General features: G+C 34.1%; 1 long non-coding RNA gene across 1 annotated transcript; it reads right to left on the bottom strand.

The window, feature by feature from the left end:
• Positions 1–3,905: 3,905 nt before the first annotated feature.
• LOC149799523 (uncharacterized) lies at positions 3,906–11,968 on the bottom strand. Its single transcript, XR_016420910.1, has 3 exons — positions 11,704–11,968; positions 6,011–6,242; positions 3,906–4,860 (listed from the first exon to the last, which is right to left on the bottom strand). It is a non-coding gene; the product is annotated as an uncharacterized LOC149799523 (long non-coding RNA).
• Positions 11,969–17,969: the final 6,001 nt, after the last annotated feature.

The raw sequence follows: 17,969 nt of genomic DNA, 5'->3' as shown, positions 1-17,969 counted from the left end.
CTTAAAGTCTAATGACCAGAAATTGACCTATCCCTATTATCGGGAAATGTGATAGTTATGATTTTCTCAAAGCTTGCAATATTAAAGATGAAATTATAGTACTCTTTTAATTGGAGGCCGTATGTGGTCAGGCAAGGGAACTTAATGTTCAGAAATTCGGGCAGCGGTAAATGTTCATGTATATATATATATATATATATATATATATATATATATATATATATATATATATATATATATAAACTAAATTCATGCATTTAAAACTGTGTCGTGTTACGGTTGGTACCAAAATAAACGTTTGTTTTGGGCGTCTGCGGTCTAACACCATTTCTTAGCATATTATATGTTATACATTACGGTGAGTATATTTTAGTGTAGACAGAACCATATAAGACACAGGGAAAAATCACATACGCACGGGAACCTACTGGCAAACCTTCAAACCTACCAACGCTGGTCGACGAGCTGAGACTAAATCCAACGCGGACAGAAACAAAGTGTAAACGATCTGTAATGTACAGCAGCGGAACCCACCCACCCTTTCCCTCTTAAAGCTTATACGAGATCAAATTAAATGTTTTGGGTACGACTTGGAATTGGAATTAATAATTCTTCCGACGGATTCTGGTATACAAAACATACTAGAACAAGTGCTATCTTTGCATGTAGAACATTTTTAGACTTAAAATAAACAAGCGTCTCTTGAATAGGAACCACGTGAAATAAAACAAGGTTTAGTTAATCTGGAGGTTTCCACAGTTAACTTTCGTATCAACAGGTAGAACACTTCCATACGTAGTGTCAGAATCAGATTTCTCTGTCAGTTTGTCAAGGTGTTACCAGGATTAACACTGCAAGGGGTCAGAGTGGGCTTTTTCGATGGTTGATTTCAATGTGGAGTGGGAGATGTCCACAACAATGTAAATTTCTGATATAATTCTCTTACTATCAACATTTGACGGCATGCAACCAGTCAAATAACCAATCTGTGAATATTCTACCATTCAACATCTGTATCGTGAATGACAATACGAGAATAGTGTCAAGAATTCAAGTATACACATGTGTCTTGTAGTAGCCAGGATACACTTTTTACTCTAAGTTACCAACATAACAGGAAATCTATTTTGTTATTGTGGGACATAGCGTTATCCATGAGATTCGTTTCTTAACTGACACTGTAACAAAACGTCCGTGGTTAAGGTTCTTGTAAGGTTTCATCCAATTGGTCGTTTTTGCAAATGGTTAGAGAACGTTTTGAGTGGCAAAAACTTCAATTCAACAATGAGTGTACATACGCATGTCGCAGCCCCGAGTGGACGAGTGATCTAAAGCGCTCACCGTTACGGATCACTGCCATCTCACCACTGTCGGCGTAGATTCGAGTCTCAGATTCGGCCAATGTGGTTACATGAGAAAGCTTGCCAGTAGCTTCTCGTGGGTCGCTGGTTCTTTCTGGGGTTTTGCCGGGTTTTTCAACCATTTATACTGGCCGCCATATATAGCCTGTCTTGTGCTAAAAATGGCTTTAAACTCTACAACAACAACAATAACATACGCAGGTCCTAGAAGCACTACAACTGATCAAGTCCCAGGAGTTTCCGAAACAGAACCACAGATCCTTCGTTGTTGGCGAATGACGCTGATCAAATTATAAAATGTCTTGCATAGATACTGTATAGTAAACTGTCTCAAATGTGCTCTGATTGCAATGATAGGGTACGCCGTGAACTGCTTTGTTACACACCGCACATCTGAAAACAGAAGATTGATGTGATTGGGCTGTTGCAGAGCACTACAAGAAATCAATCTGGTTCTGCACCTTTTATATTTACAAGATCCAACCGCTCTTCAAATCACCATGAATGATGACAATGATGAAATATGTCTTTGTGAACACTCTTCATAATCACATTGTATAAAATGATTAGTGTATGATTTATGTTTTGAAAGACAACGGCGGATTCAATATATTCTGATCAAGTGTTCTAGGTTTTGGAAATCACGAACAGTATGCAAAATAAACAGCGGATACTATACGATTGAGTAGAAATTACCCTTCATCACTTATATATATGGCAGGTGTATTTCAAGGCATGTTATTTAAATACAACACCGTCAACCGTTTGCATTATAAGAGAAGATTAATCCTAACAGAGATTTCAGGCCATCAAAGATGGAAGTAGGTGATGCCGATGTGGGAATAATGATACTGACATTTGTAAATATCACACACTCAGTCACCATCGAATTTAATACCGCCGTGTTGACTTGATGATCTTGTGAAAGAGGTCGATACCATTTTGGATCAAGAAACGTCATTGAAAACAAGACTTGTCGAAGGACGAATATTTCACGTACCAAGACACAACGTGTAACGTGCACGAACTGCTAGTTACCTTTGAAAGGACTCTCTTTGAAAAGATTCGCATCCCCCTGGTGGAACACAAACTTATTATCGAAAAATACCATGTGCTTCAGAGTGAAAACACTCCAATGGTCAGTAGCTACAGGAGCTGGTCTACTTGCGAAGACGGAAAAATCTAAGCTGCTTGATATACTAGATAATACTGCCAGACCGATCTTCCGTATAGAAGCTAAATATAATGGAATACTGGTACTGCAGTCATTGATGGGATTGCCGAATACTATGGATGCTTTGAGTAAGAAGTTAGACCTGCCTTAATGCACACAAGGTTGTCTCTACTAATGATGCGAAATGAAAGCGATGTGCGAAATCATAGACATATCATTAGAAAGTTCATCCACCAAACTGTTTAACCATTGGACGAAACACAGTTAAATCAAACAACGACGGAAAGGTCAAACATATGCTATCAGCAAGGAAGAATGACATACTGAGAGTCCAACACTTTGATATATCTTCTTTGGCACAAAAGATGTTTTTATTTGGCCATTCGTGGTTAGTTTAAGCATCGAGCTTTTATGTACTGGACATTTCCTCTGCTCTGGAGGAGGCAGAAATGCGAAAGATGCTTCACGGTTTTGACGATGCTTTATAAAAGACATATGATTGCTCTTCGGATCTTTAGACACCTATTTACCTTTTGCTTCACGGGTATTATAGCTGCAAATTTGTTTCAAGACAATTTTAAATCGTGCAAGACATAAACACACACACACACACATATAAATAAATAAATAAATATATATATATATATATATATATATATATATATATATATATATATATATATATATATATATATATATATATCGCACTGATTGCACTCCACCCAAGCACAAACTGTACGAACTAGTAATGTCAAACCTCGGAGGATTCTTACCACAACTGAATTTATAAATATATTCTTAGAGCTAGGGAATACCAATAGCTTGACAGTTTCAGACACGCTTAGCAGTGCTAAAGAAAAAATTATCTTGCTGCATACATTGAAAGTCGCCATCGAAAACATCAATATAGCTCATTTATAAAAGTCGCTTAAGTCGCAAAGCAGAGCAGTACTAAACATGCACATGATTAGGGCACACTATTGTGCTTTAGAGTTGCAAATTATGACTCGTGGCCAATTATTCCAAGCCAAATGCCAATATATTGATCTAAATGGAATAGTTGGCACGTTATATCTATCACCAATAACTGTTGGACATTCCTGCCTCATCTTCTGATAGAAGAAAACCACAAGGAGGTTTAGAGAATGACGTCATCATTGAAGGTGTCCATCTCAGTCTCGAGATCCATTGGGAAAACTCTGTGATGATTTGGATGATGATTATGATGATGAAGATGATGACGTTGATGATGATGAACACATCTGGATGAAGAATGCAGAGAACAAAGGCTTGAGCCATATATTCCAATTCCAAACCATCTCACATTAGTAAAGGAAAGCATTTTAACTTAAACATGAGAAGCAGGAACCCTATTTTTTTGCTAACAATTCAACAATCAATAATTTAAACTTATCTAAACATTATGTCCATTTAGTAAATATATACAAATATTCCATTCTAATTTTTCAAGGTGCAAGATGATAACTCATCACATCAATACTAGATACATTTTTAGAATATAGAAAAAACACACTTACCAAGTAGCTGTGTACAACATAGAGTTTTTAACAAAATCGCAATTTAAGCCATTTATTTCTATGGCCAGTGTTAGTGGTATTATTGCATCTATGCATATGTAAAATGATAATGGTTCTGATGTCATGATGACTGGACTGTTTAGCATTTATGCGTATCCCTTAATGTAACAGACTTTATTCCATTTAATATTCATTCGGGTATCATTCATTCTTTCCACATTGCTCTATATTGTTAAAAATAAACACACATTATCCGTCACCATTTTATATAACTGATAATACAGATGATTATCTTTAATATATTCTGCCTTGTACAATTCAAAACGTTCCTATACATATGATCGACGTCTAAATTACTTAAGCTGACATGTTAAACATCAGGGGATACAGTCCTCCCAGGCATCGGTTAGTTTTAATAAAGCATGATCTGGCAGATCATGGACTAATTTTGAGGAACCTTGATTTTAATCTGGCTTGTCCTAACATTTTATTATCCTTTAGATTATGCTTGCTACGTCGACATGTTGTTCTTGATTTGCTACGTTGACATGTTGTTCTTGATTTGCTACATCGACATGCTGTTCTTGATTTGCTACGTCGACATGTTGTTCTTGATTTGCTACGTCGACATATTGTTCTTGATTTGCTACGTCGACATATTGTTCTTGATTTGCTACGTTGACATGTTCTTGATTTGCTACGTTGACATGTTCTTCTTGATTTGCTACGTCGACATGTTGTTCTTGATTTGCAGTAAGCGTAATCAAATCCACACTGTCAGCCGTTTCTGAATTGAAAAAATACTATATGATGATTTTAAACATTATATGTGTCGTCTTGCTCTTAAAAGTGGCAAAACATATCCATCGAAAATTCCACAGGAAGCTTCGGAACAAGTCCATCATTTGATAGTGGCATCCCTGGTGTCAATCAAATCGCAGAGACGATGTGCTATTGTGCTCATCGTGTCTCGGACACACATAACTGACATGCATAAGAGGTAACAGTAATCAAATATATATATATATATATATATATATATATATATATATATATATATATATATATATATATATATATATATATAGAGAGAGAGAGAGAGAGAGAGAGAGAGAGAGAGAGAGAGAGAGAGAGAGCAACTCTTGAAATTTCTACGAAGTACATTTTGAACAAAAGAGTTGTTTACAACGCAATGGCTACAGATGAATTTGATGTTTTTCCTTTTCTGAAAAGATACGGAAATCAGTACAACATATATATATATATATATATATATATATATATATATATATATATATATATATATATATATATCGATCGTAAAAGCCTTCGTGAAAATTATAATTTAAACGTATAGATGGCTCAAAATAAATATTTCACTGTGAGAATAAAGAGAAATATATGTTTAGAAAATTTGCATTGCATTAAAATTCATGCTACGTCATGTATACTTTGAATACTAAGAACTTAGCAAATTCCTTTATGCCAATGAAAATAATATCCCAAATTGTTCATTAAAATATAAATCAAAATCAGGGAGGTAATAAAAGTTAAGCCTTTCAGCAATAACGATTTATAAATACGATGTTCATTTGCCAAAATCACCGTAACAGATGATTTAAAGAAATTTCGTTGATAATTGTTTATGACGTGGAAACATTAGATATGAAATTGTATTTCCAAGACTCTTTACGTCCAACCTCGAGCTGAAAGGTAGCAATATTGGTCCTGCTAAATGCCATTAAACAACAAAGTACATTAAAATTAGAATTATCAGATAATGCGGATGTATTGTAGAGACTTGTTTACAACATGACGCTCAGTGTTAATCTTTGTCGATACCATGTATCAGAGTAAATTAATTTACAGCTGCTATCCTTTGCCATAATCTGAATGATAAAGTCATTTTCAAAGGGACAAGATGTAAACCTACCTACCTGATGTAAACAGACCGCAAGGCAACGTATGTTTTTTTTCAGTGCTTTTGTGTTTTGTACTTCGACCGTTATCTGCAAGCCACTATGCAGATGCAGTCTGGGTGATCGGAGTCCAAACAGCTGCAAGCGAGTTTATTTGTATTACTTTCCCGTAATAGATATATGTTGGTGATTATAGTCTGTTATGTTATCATCCCTTTAGTCTTCAATGGCATGATATAAATATAAACCCCTAAAGAGAGAAAAACATTGTTATTTAAGCACAGGTTTAAAAGCAATTTAATAATCCTAGGATGTCATGACGTCAAACTAATGTCTGTGTTTGATGCACGGAAATCAAACAACTAGTCCATATTATTTTGTATAGGTCATTTCATATCTTCATTGCAGTATGGTAGACACTTTTAATAAGAGATCATATCATGTGTCTTTTTTGGTCGGAAGTCGGAAGAACTTGAAAGCAAGACATTTAGCCACTTTTTGTATAGTGCATTAGATATTATTTCTGTGCAAACGCAACAATTTTTCAGAAAAATGGGGAACATGATGACGAAATGTTTTATACACTAGTTTGTGTAGGTTATTTCTTCATGTCTAACAATAGCAATGTGTAGCAAGCCATGTGTTACAATTTACTGTTTCAAATGTTTAATATTACTTCATTAATAATGACACGCAAATATTCATAAATATTCATTTCTGCTATCTTGATAGTTTTGTTAACAATTAAATCTAATAACGAGTTCAATAAGATGTATAATGGATGTGCCATTAGGAATTAAGTTTAGTTAATATCACTGAAATAGATAAGTTTGGCTAGGACTTAATTATTATATCGAAAACAACAAACTCCGAGGACAAAAACTGATTTTTAAAACATGTTATACAATATAAAAAGGGCACTAGAAAAGCCAAAGCGTGTTTTACACACAACTATGTTACTGAATAGATTCAAATGAACCATATTTTCAACAGAGATATATTAGCAGATCATGTCTTTTTAAACCGAAGAAATGAAAAAAGTTTATGACAGATTATTCCGTAATAACGTCCCAGATTCTTAAATATATGTTGATGTACTTATAGATTTTTAAGCAACTATTTATTAGATACTTTGCGTGAAATAATGCCTTTTAAATTTCAAATTTGTAACACGATTAACATTCATATGGAAGAAGGTAGTAAGGGCAGGTTTAAAAAAATGGTCAGATAGTGCTTTCTAAGGACAAACGTTTAAAGAAAGTGATTACTACGATGAATTCACAGCTAAAAGTGATAAATGAAAAATATGCCTTAAAGAATGATCACCATGGTACTGTAACACAAAAACTTATTGCAAAACACTTTTAACCAATGACAGTATAGAAAGATAATAAAGACAATTCGAGCCAGTTTTTGGTGCAGAAACTTACGTACGTTGGATTTTAATATTTTTTAATGGATACCTGGATTGTAGTAATACTCTTACTGCTTGTATTATATAAACTTATACAGTATTTTAGTACACGCTGACTAAACAACCGTTGTATGATTAAAAGGTTAGATACATATATGTTTTGTAAGAAATTAAATTCATCAGATAATGCTCTTGGGACGTTTAGTATTGTCCAGAACATAGCGCGTTGGAAGACAATACAGCTTGATGAATTCACATTGCAAAGACCTTGTATATGGATGCTGATTTTCAGCTAAACAATATAACAGATCAGTATATGTGTCCCTCGCAAGCGTTAATATATATTTTAGAAATTATTACTACATCATTTATTATATTTTGGTTCCTTTTTCTATGCTGCTTATTTGAGTTAAAACATGTGTTGTCCTTTCCACAATTACTTCTAAGTACAAAGAGCAGAGAAAGAAACACCCGTAACAAGTCAGATAAAGCGGAAAATATGCTATTGCTCTCAAAAAAGCCTCTTCGTAAAAGATTTTTTTTAAAGCTATCTTTAAGAACAATACCACTGCTCCGTCCAAAAAATTAAAATAGTAAATATATATGTAATCTGTCTATAGCTATAAAACTTTGAACCACATGGTGTTGCTCGTAGAATAACAAATGACTGTAAATAATCTGAATCTAAGAACATTACCCCTTGTGCTAGATGAAAACTTTGGGGCCAACATAACCAATGCCATTAGAAATAGGTGAGAAAGTACAATGATCGTATGTAACAATGTTATCTCTTAATGCCTCTACTTAAAGCAAGAAACACTTATAACGGTATATACGATATATATTGGTGGACTACTGCAGCCCTGGAAATATCCAGTGATTTCAATGTGGCTTGGAATACAATTAGTTAGAAATACACACAATTACATACCATCATTAAATAACTTGGAGTGGTTGATGTGTCACTTTGTACACAACACAGAACACAACTTAACTTGGTAAGTAATAATGGACTTTTCAGACTGTTCATGCAGTATTTGAATGGCATGATAACGAAGCCACATCTGTCATGCTATGCCTAAGCAGCAAGTAAGGTCCTATTATGTATATCTGATTTGTATTGTTTGTTGGCTTTTCTCTATGATTTTATGTGATATATATATCAGTATTGTGTAATTGACCTTTGTTCAACTATCAAGATAATAGCCTCTGACTAGTGACATTTATTTTGTAAGCATAATAATAAATAGCAAATAGAGGTCAACATGTTGTTTCTTGCATCTGAGTGAGGGACATTAGTTTTTCGCTTGGAAATTCCAGATATTGTTGAAAACTTTGAATGTTTTAGAAAGGAAAATGACAAACATCCTGCCTCTATGAATGCGTCTTTGCATTTTATATAAATGTTATTTACTTTAACAACTTGAGACGAACCAAAGCAAATTTTGGGAAAATTTGGGCCATTTAAAACAAGTGTGATAATATGATATTTTCCAGAATTGTCATTAATAAAGATGGACTAGAGAGAATTATTCTGACTTCGATAGGAGTGTGAAATATTTGGAGGTTAGAGAAAGTAATCCTGATTGGCAAAGTGAAACGAGTGTGTGGGGGTGTTCCTAGACGGAATTCATTCTTTTAAGGAATGCCCCAAGCAAAATGGGAGAGACTACGGTTCTGAAAAAAGCCAGAATTGAGCTCCAAGAATTAGCAGAAAGTAATTGTCTCGTTACATTGTCTAAGGGACGCATGTCGGAAAGCGAGGAACATGAAAGAAAAGAGATTCGACATCATATAAAGGTTAGAGTCTCGAATAAAACACAAGGTTATTCTCAACTGCATACAATATATGTTCATTGATATACGATTGGAAACATCTGTTGAATTTGTTCAATTTAAATGCATTCAATTTTTCTTTGAGTTCAAAAGTAATTGTTTGCATTGATTTTGTTTCAAATATTATATGACTCATGTATATTATGAATGAGTTCGGATATAGTTATTTTTATCTAATAGACATCTTTATCATACAGATTGCATGCATTTCTTCCGATACGAATTATGAGAAGTAGATTATCAGTGATAACAGATTTGTAACATGTATGCTGACAATGTATTTTTCTGTGTCTGGAGATGTATGTCATTGAATCATTAATTAGCAAAGTTACGTAGTTCGGGAAAGGAGTGAAGTCCATTAATTCATTTTTGTGTGATTAAGTCCTGCATTCTGTCAACCGATGATCGAGGTTGTTAGCATTAGGAATGTGTGTTGACAGGCATGGATCAGCTAATACTTTACAGCCAAATGAGCCCATTAATAGTTATCAAAGCGGTCAAATTATGTCAGGTTCTCAGCAAGGAATCCGAATAGTGGCTAGAAAGACATTAGTTTTCTGATAATAGGGCGAGTGTATTAGAAGGTAAACTGATTAGCATAGCATATCTGTGTTGAGAGTAGAAGATATCTGACGTAAAGAGTGGACATATTTTTTATTCCAGGAGAAGAAAAATCCTGCCATGTATTTATGTTAGGTATTATCTTTGATATTTTAAGGAAATATAGCACAGATAGAGAGAAGATATACAGTGACCGGACTTATCGCCAACAGTGATATGGAAAGGACCGACAGCACTAGGTGATGCTGAAATGCTGGCATTTTGAGCTCGATCATTCACTCGATTATATGATGAAATTTGTTCTATCGGTGTATCCGAACGGCTAATTTAATTTCGCATAAATTATATTACTCTTTCTCTAGAGGAAAGTGTATCATTCAAATGCAATGTTCAATTTAAATTTGTTTATGTAAGTGGTTAAATTGTTATATTTTACATATGGGGCTCGTGTTCTTCTATTTAATATCTCGGCTCAGATACGTGTTATTCCATCCATTAATTTCATATTTTATTGTGTTGTTTGCTCGATCCAGGTAATAACACTGTAGTCAGTCATCACGTAGATAACGACAGCCAAAGCAACATTATGAGTGGGGTATCTCACACATCGTTCCACTAACTCTAGATAATGTTGTGTTTGTATGCATGACTTTATCGTTTTCGTGATGAAGATAAATTTGTGGTCAATGCACAGTGAAGTGTTTCTCAGTATTTCTAAAAGGCAACACTATCAATCGCTTTTCCCAGCAAAGTGTTCATGAAGTATTAATGATGACGACTCCAGATTTCTCAGCTACCCTTCCTTGGAACAAGTCATTTGGTACATCAGGTGAAAAGTGGAAGATAATTTTAAAACGTTTTTTTTATTACACATACTTGGGAAAAGGAATTAACCAACACTAACTTGAAAATATCTTCTTAAATGCTCAAATAAAGTATATTTATCGTGTATAGTAATAATGTATCAATTTTATCGAAAGTTTATATATTTAATTTCACTAAGCTTCTCACACCGTTGTGCCTTCCACAATTCGTTAGCAAAGTAATTCATTCAACCATATCAACTATTTTTTTTCGATGAATCATTGACTTATAAATTGATTCTAGATTCGTACATTCAATTATTCCGAATTAATTTGGCTATTTGTCCCACGTGCATTAACTCAATCCTATGTTCTTTCATTCTATCTAAGGAATATGTTAGGATATATCGCGTTATCTAGCGAGAAGTGAAGAGCATCGGCTAAGGAGGGTAAAAATGTGGAAGGGGTAAATTGACAAAGGTTATTAAAGACGGCTTGCAATTATTGTTATTTTTGAAGCTGAACGACGTACTTGACAGATACGTTCGACGAAGTAGCATAAATTCATGTTGTGACATATTAATCTTCTATCAATGAATTACGTGAACACAATGGTATAGATGTCGATAATACTGTAAAATACAAAACTTCTAAAATGATACAAAACAATAAACAAAAACTTTGGGATAGAAATGAGTGCACATTTGTAAACACTATATTCTTTTTCCGCGACATTTTTATGCAAATGGGCTAGCTATGCCATAAATAAAACAATGAGAGTCGTAGACGCCTGGAAATCAAACTTAAAATGCCAAGATAATGTCATGAACTCTCTTATACTGATCATCTAGTATACAATATACCCAGGGCAGAGTTTTTATTCTTCGCTCGATATCTTATATGCTTTGGCAGTGGAATCTAAAATTATTTAATTAGATCTTCCCGGTATAAAACTTAAAAACGAAAGCAGTACTAATATAACAAAAAGTTAATAAGGAAAGCAGTACTGACATAACGAAGTACAAGTTCGTAGCAAACAAGTTCAGAATTTCATGGAAAGATGTCAATTGCTTGAAAAATGGTTTTAGGGAACTTACACGTATGAGAAAAAGGTTCCAGTCACACTTTTGGCATCATGTAGTTCCGTTTCTAAGTCTGTATTTACGGCATCATGTAGTACCGTCTCTAAATCCGTATTTACGGCGGCGTCTAGTTGCGTATCTAAGTCCGTATTTACGGCGTCATGTAGTGCCGTCTCTATATCCGTATTTACGGTGTCATGTAGTGACATTTCTAGATCCGAACATTCATTTGTAACTGTATCGTTGGTGTCGTGTAGAGCCGTTTCTAAACCTATGCAGTCTGTCTTGCTGATCCGTTTTTAACACCATGACATTGCTAGCCATCAAATGAAATGCAGCTATACTAAAGCACAGTGGTAACAGCCATCAGCTTCTGTGTGTTATGCGTGCAAATTTCTTATAATCTCTTATGAAAACGTAATAAATTTTAAGAATGAATAGTGTTTGTAGATCGGCTTTTAACAATTTAAACACTGCAAAACAGTTTTGTTTTGACTATATTACTTGTGTATGTTTCAAACATTACAAGCCGTTCATCTGGAAGATGGCTCCTTGATAGCTTGGCCCCTGAATGTAGGGATGGAATTCTGATTTAACGTATCCACACATTTATAAGAAAACTAAGCCTACCCTGACCCAGCCACAGGCCTGGCCGAACGGACAGGTGGTTCCAGAAAGCTAGATCCTCGTCATATATTTGATGCAAAAACTGGCAACTGTCAACGGGAAGATGTAAATGAATATAGATATCAAACTAATTTGTTTCTTTTTTAATCCTTGTTATTCATAATTAAAACGTCGTACATAGTTAAATTTACCACAGGGTTAAAAATTCGTCATTTTTCATTCGGATCTAATTATTTTGTCTTAGCACAAAATAAAAAGAATCTACTGGTGACGTTTATGGGGGGGGGGGGGGGCATTCAAGATTACAGTAGTGAATTCAACACCTGCATTCTACTCCTAACATGTAATACAGATATAAATTAATTTAAATGAGGGACTATCGGCAAGTGATATGTACATGTTATCAGATTCGCGTGGATTTTAATATCGAAACAATATCGAATTTGCTTGACACAAAAGGTCAAGAGTTATTTGATGCCCTTCCGCTACCAAACGTGATGCTGTACATATACCCAGATCCGGTACCTCTACATATGATGTTTAGATTACATACCGAAAACAAGTGCTTCATAATGAAAAAACTTAACAAAATATAAGAACAAGAAACATTTTTAAAAAACTGTATTTGTTTTCTTGCTCTTTTGTTGTGATTATGTCTATCTACTCACATTGTTAATTGTGTATACATATAGTCTCTTCACGCGATCGTTGCTACGTGACGTTAGCCTTGACAACGCGTAATCTTTGCATCAGATTCGCATCGGATACAAAGTTGTTAGATCAACTACGAGAAATCTAGCCACCATCATGAGTTACATAGTGATGTATATATAACACAGCATAATCAGAGAGTTTGCATACAATAGCGATATTGTACATGATAATAATGTATCACACATGTCAAAAGCTTAGTGTATTTTAGCGTCTCGAAAAACCTACGCATAACAGTTGAATCGACTTAAAATTAACGCGGTCTGCAGATTTGTCATAACCTTTAAGAGTAAGTTTTATATTTTATAGATAAAATCCACTGAAAATGTCGGTTCATAATTATAAAATAAAGGCTTTACATTCTTTAACCAAACAAACCAACGATATTTGGAAAATTGACATGTTTTATCATTTCTCTACCAGATATTTCAAAGCTAAAGAAGAATAAAAATCAGAACTATGTTTCTTTAAACAGAAACATTATTTATTATGGTCTTATAGTAACTAATTCCTGTAGCCTGATGTTTGAATACAATAATAGAGCGCATTTACTTAATAAATACAATTGATAATGGTTTACAGAATAAAGTATTTGTAATGTCACAATCTGTGCAAATTTTAATTAATAGGAATAGTTCTATCAAATACATATTAATACAAATATTAACAACTAATTCAGGCCTTCGCGTCCAATAATAATAATAACTAATTCGGGCCTTCACGTCCAATAATAATAATAACTAATTCAGGCCTTCACGTCCAATAATAATAATAACTAATTCGGGCCTTCACGTCCAATAATAATAGTAACTAATTCGGGCCTTCACGTCCAATAATAGTAATAACTAATTCGGGCCTTCACGTACAATAATAATAATAACTTGACTTCACATCCGATAAATATTAACAACTAATATTGGGCTTCACATAAAGAATATTAACAACTAATTCAGGCCTTCACATGAACAATTTTAGAAAATAATAACATCATTGAAACTTAATTTAGAAATTAGGAATTCTCTTTACAAATCTTTGTCTTCGAACTAAATAGACAACATAAGTAACATAAACTGCGGTTCCTTGTATATGATTCGTGATTAATATAATTACTTATGTTAGCCTCTTTCTTATAATAAACGTTCTAGTATATGCAACATAAATCTTGTTTCTGAATTCTCTTTTTTTTTGTTGGTAATTGCTAATAGTTTCCATCTATTCGGAATCTAATGCTTCCAGAACATATGGTAATCACTATAACTGAAATGTGTCTTGAGCATTTGGGATAATGGGTCTAATTAACCACAAGTTTTTGCGTTTGGGATAATGCGTCCAATTTTCCACTAGTTTCAGCATAGGGATATTTGATGTCCTCCATCTGACCTACCGTCCATCTGATTGTATAACCAGCGAATCAAATACTGTAGCATCTACTTCGTCCCTTGATGAAAATGTATGACTCTTGCTTCCTTTCTTGTCCAGATTGTAGCCATACTTAGGAAGGATATTTTTGTCCGCACAACTGACACGAGGTGTGTTAAACTTGTTTTCAAATTCAGTAGCACGTTCAAAAAGTGTTTTAATATTTGTACGCACCTTTACTAGACTCATACAGATTATGTTTACGGGATTTTGGATTGCTCTCAGGTTCTGATCACCTTCGAGATTCCGTAATAGAATCACGTGAGGTGTATATGTAGAGTGGATTGAGCAATCGCTTGTATGCATGAAAAAGAAAATGATTGCTAATTACATACCAGTTACAAAATGATTATCGCTGCAGTTGTAACAGCACACGCGTTTCTATACATGGTGTTTATAGTCTTGTGTTATGCTGAACATGCTATAAATACCAACATTCGTTATAGGCACCAGTTGCATCTATTGGTTTTTCTTCTTTTTTTCTTCATCCACACTTATCATGTTGGAATATCATATACATAAACCGTATACTAGCCAGAAATGTACCTATACATACGCGACCAGTAGTGCTGGGAACGTAGAATAGAGAGCATGCACCTCACGACAAAGAAACACTGCAAAAGCTGCAATATTCCAGGCTATATTAGGAATCAAATGTACAGCAATGCGCAAATCTTGGCGCAGTGAAAGCACAAATCATGACAATGCAATAACCGAATGCTAAAGTGCAGTACTCCTCTGTTTCATGAGGTAGACAATATCGGAGAATAGCAAATGATATATATCAAAGTCATTTGATAAAATTAAGATTTAACTCAATCAAAACTGATATCTCGGAAAAGTATATTAGTTAATGTTACATCTCTGTTTCTTTAGTATAGAGATTAGGTTCCAATATCTGTGAAATGAAGAGACAATGTTCGGTTTTCCAACCTTAATGCAGCAATGTATGAAATTGATGTTTGTGAAAATACAGTAAACCCGGAGGTAATAGATTAAGGCAAACAATACTTTCTGACCGTGGATTTTGGTACCTGCCAGAGGGCTTATCTATTTACACACACACACAAACAAACACACACACACACACACACACATGCGATGTACAGATCGATTGTCAAGATCAATGGCAATGTCAGTTTTAAGACTGGCAGTACATTCCATTATGAAATGTCTTGTCTACTAAGTTATGCCCGGAAATGAAAATGTCTCAGTTAATTCTAAATAGAGGTACACATGTATAAAACACGCATGTCGCTTAACGTGGCAAATCTCAACAATTTTGGATGGTTCATGTTTTACACTAAGCACGGCATGACAAGTTTCTCCAAGAATATTTTAAAGCTTGCATGCTATAGACAAATATCGTCTGGTCGAGATAGAGCTGTTATACATCTGACGAAGATTTGCTTTTATCATGAGTCTTAGTTGATATCACGTAAATACTGATGGCCACACAATATACTGTTTTATTTGGAAGATGCATTTCTTGAATTAACTTATGGGAGAAGCAAGTGAGAGAAAACAAAACAACTAGTAACCAAGTTCTGTAAAGATCCACAAAGCGCACAACACTAACGATGAATAATTACATATACAAATCCTAGATAATATTTATATACATACTGATTTGGCCCAAAAAATAGCTCTTATCTAACGGCGGCACGCAATGTATTCCCCGCTATCAAAGCATTTACAAATTGAGTATGGCCGGTTCATTTGTTATCTCCCTTTACAGTTTCGGCACTTTTTATATCAAAGAGTCTGACATGTGGTGGAAATGGCTTGCCTACAAATTAAGACGAATGATTCATTCTGATATCATTAGCTTTACTACGTTCCTTCATGACTAAACAAAATGATGATCTTTTTTTTCTTCTCCAAGGAGAGATAGCAGCGCGATATTCTTTTAGTTGGAATTCGTGGATAGCTTGACCTAATTCAAACAGCTGTTATATAGACATATCAACTAGCGCATGCATGTTTCATGTAATGTGTACAAAACATAAAATAAACTATATGTAGAGAAAGGTCTTCTCAAATATATTGTAAATCTTTTTAATTTATCATTATGGTCAAAAGTATCTTATTTGCTCCTTCTATCCAGCGAATGAACAAAACATGACTTTCAAACATGTAGCCATAAACGTCTGTGTCAATATCTCAAAATTGTTTAGTTTCAAGTTCAAAATATTCATTGAGTCAAAAACTATTTCTAATATGGGTATTAGACTATCAGTCTTGCTTTACTGGCAGAATCATTTCTTAAAATCACACATACACGACTATAAGATCCTTGGGAATACAATGACGTGAATCATTTAGAACTTCTTGCAATAAAACTGGTCATCGGTGGAAAAATAACTTTTTGCAAACATCATCCTGCATATAGATGTGTACTAAGCTTGTATTCAATTTTGTATTAATCCTGCATATAGATTTGTACGTATGCAACATCTGTATTTGTACGAGGCCTGCATAAAGATTTGCACTAATCCTGCATATAGATTTGTACGTATGCAACATATATATCTGTACTAATCCTGCATATATATATATATGTATGTATGTATGTATTTCTATGTAAAAGCTTTATATTAATTTTGCAGGATACACTGTTTCTGTAAATCGTCAATGTTCTCAAGTTATATTGTCCAGTTCATCATTATGGTTGAACAGTCCATGATGAAACGAATGCTTATCCAGCCAGAGATAATCATGACAATATTTGACATACTGTAAGGCGAGTATTTATTGTACAATGACTGTATGTAAATCTTTAGTATTTCTTTGTGGGCTACATGTACCATTATGCAGTACAAATACCTTCAGAAAGACAAACATGTTTTGGCGCATTCATGCCATTTCATTTTCTTGAATAGTCGCTACTTTCATATGTCTAAACATTATACTAGTGCACTGCTGCCAGAAGTTTCTAACAACATGGGACAGCTGTATCTCAATTCTTTCGTAAAGACAACATGAGAGAGCTTTATCACAATTCTCTCATAAATGAAAACATGGCACGGTTTTATCACAAATCTCTCGTGAATGACAACATGAGATAACTTTATTACAATTCTCTCGTAAATGACAGCATAGCACAGTTTTATCATAAATTTCTTGTGAAGGACAACATGAGAGAGCTTTATCACAATTCTCTCATAAATGACAACATGGCACGGTTTTATCACAAATTTCTCGTGAATGACAACATGAGACAACTTTACCACAATTCTCTCGTAAATGACAACATTGCTCGTTTTATCACAATACGCTCTAATTTTATAAATATAATTTCTGATCGGCAATAATTTCATTCTGCAATAAATATCAAGGACGAGGATGCAATAGTCAGGTCAGAAATTATCAATTATAAAATGCAGGCAAAACATGGTTGGATGGAAACAAGAGGAAAATGCTGTTTCATTTCAGCCTGCAAACCCCATACATCTAAATTAAAATATAAATTTAAATGACAAATATGTTAAACATAAAAACCCAGATATTTTATGTACAAATAT

The sequence above is a fragment of the Sinohyriopsis cumingii genome, chromosome 5 (assembly GCF_028554795.1).
Source record: "Sinohyriopsis cumingii isolate HCF-2022 chromosome 5, ASM2855479v2, whole genome shotgun sequence".
Classification (NCBI taxonomy): Eukaryota; Metazoa; Mollusca; class Bivalvia; order Unionida; family Unionidae; genus Sinohyriopsis; species Sinohyriopsis cumingii.
This window is presented reverse-complemented; position numbering and strand designations above follow the sequence as displayed.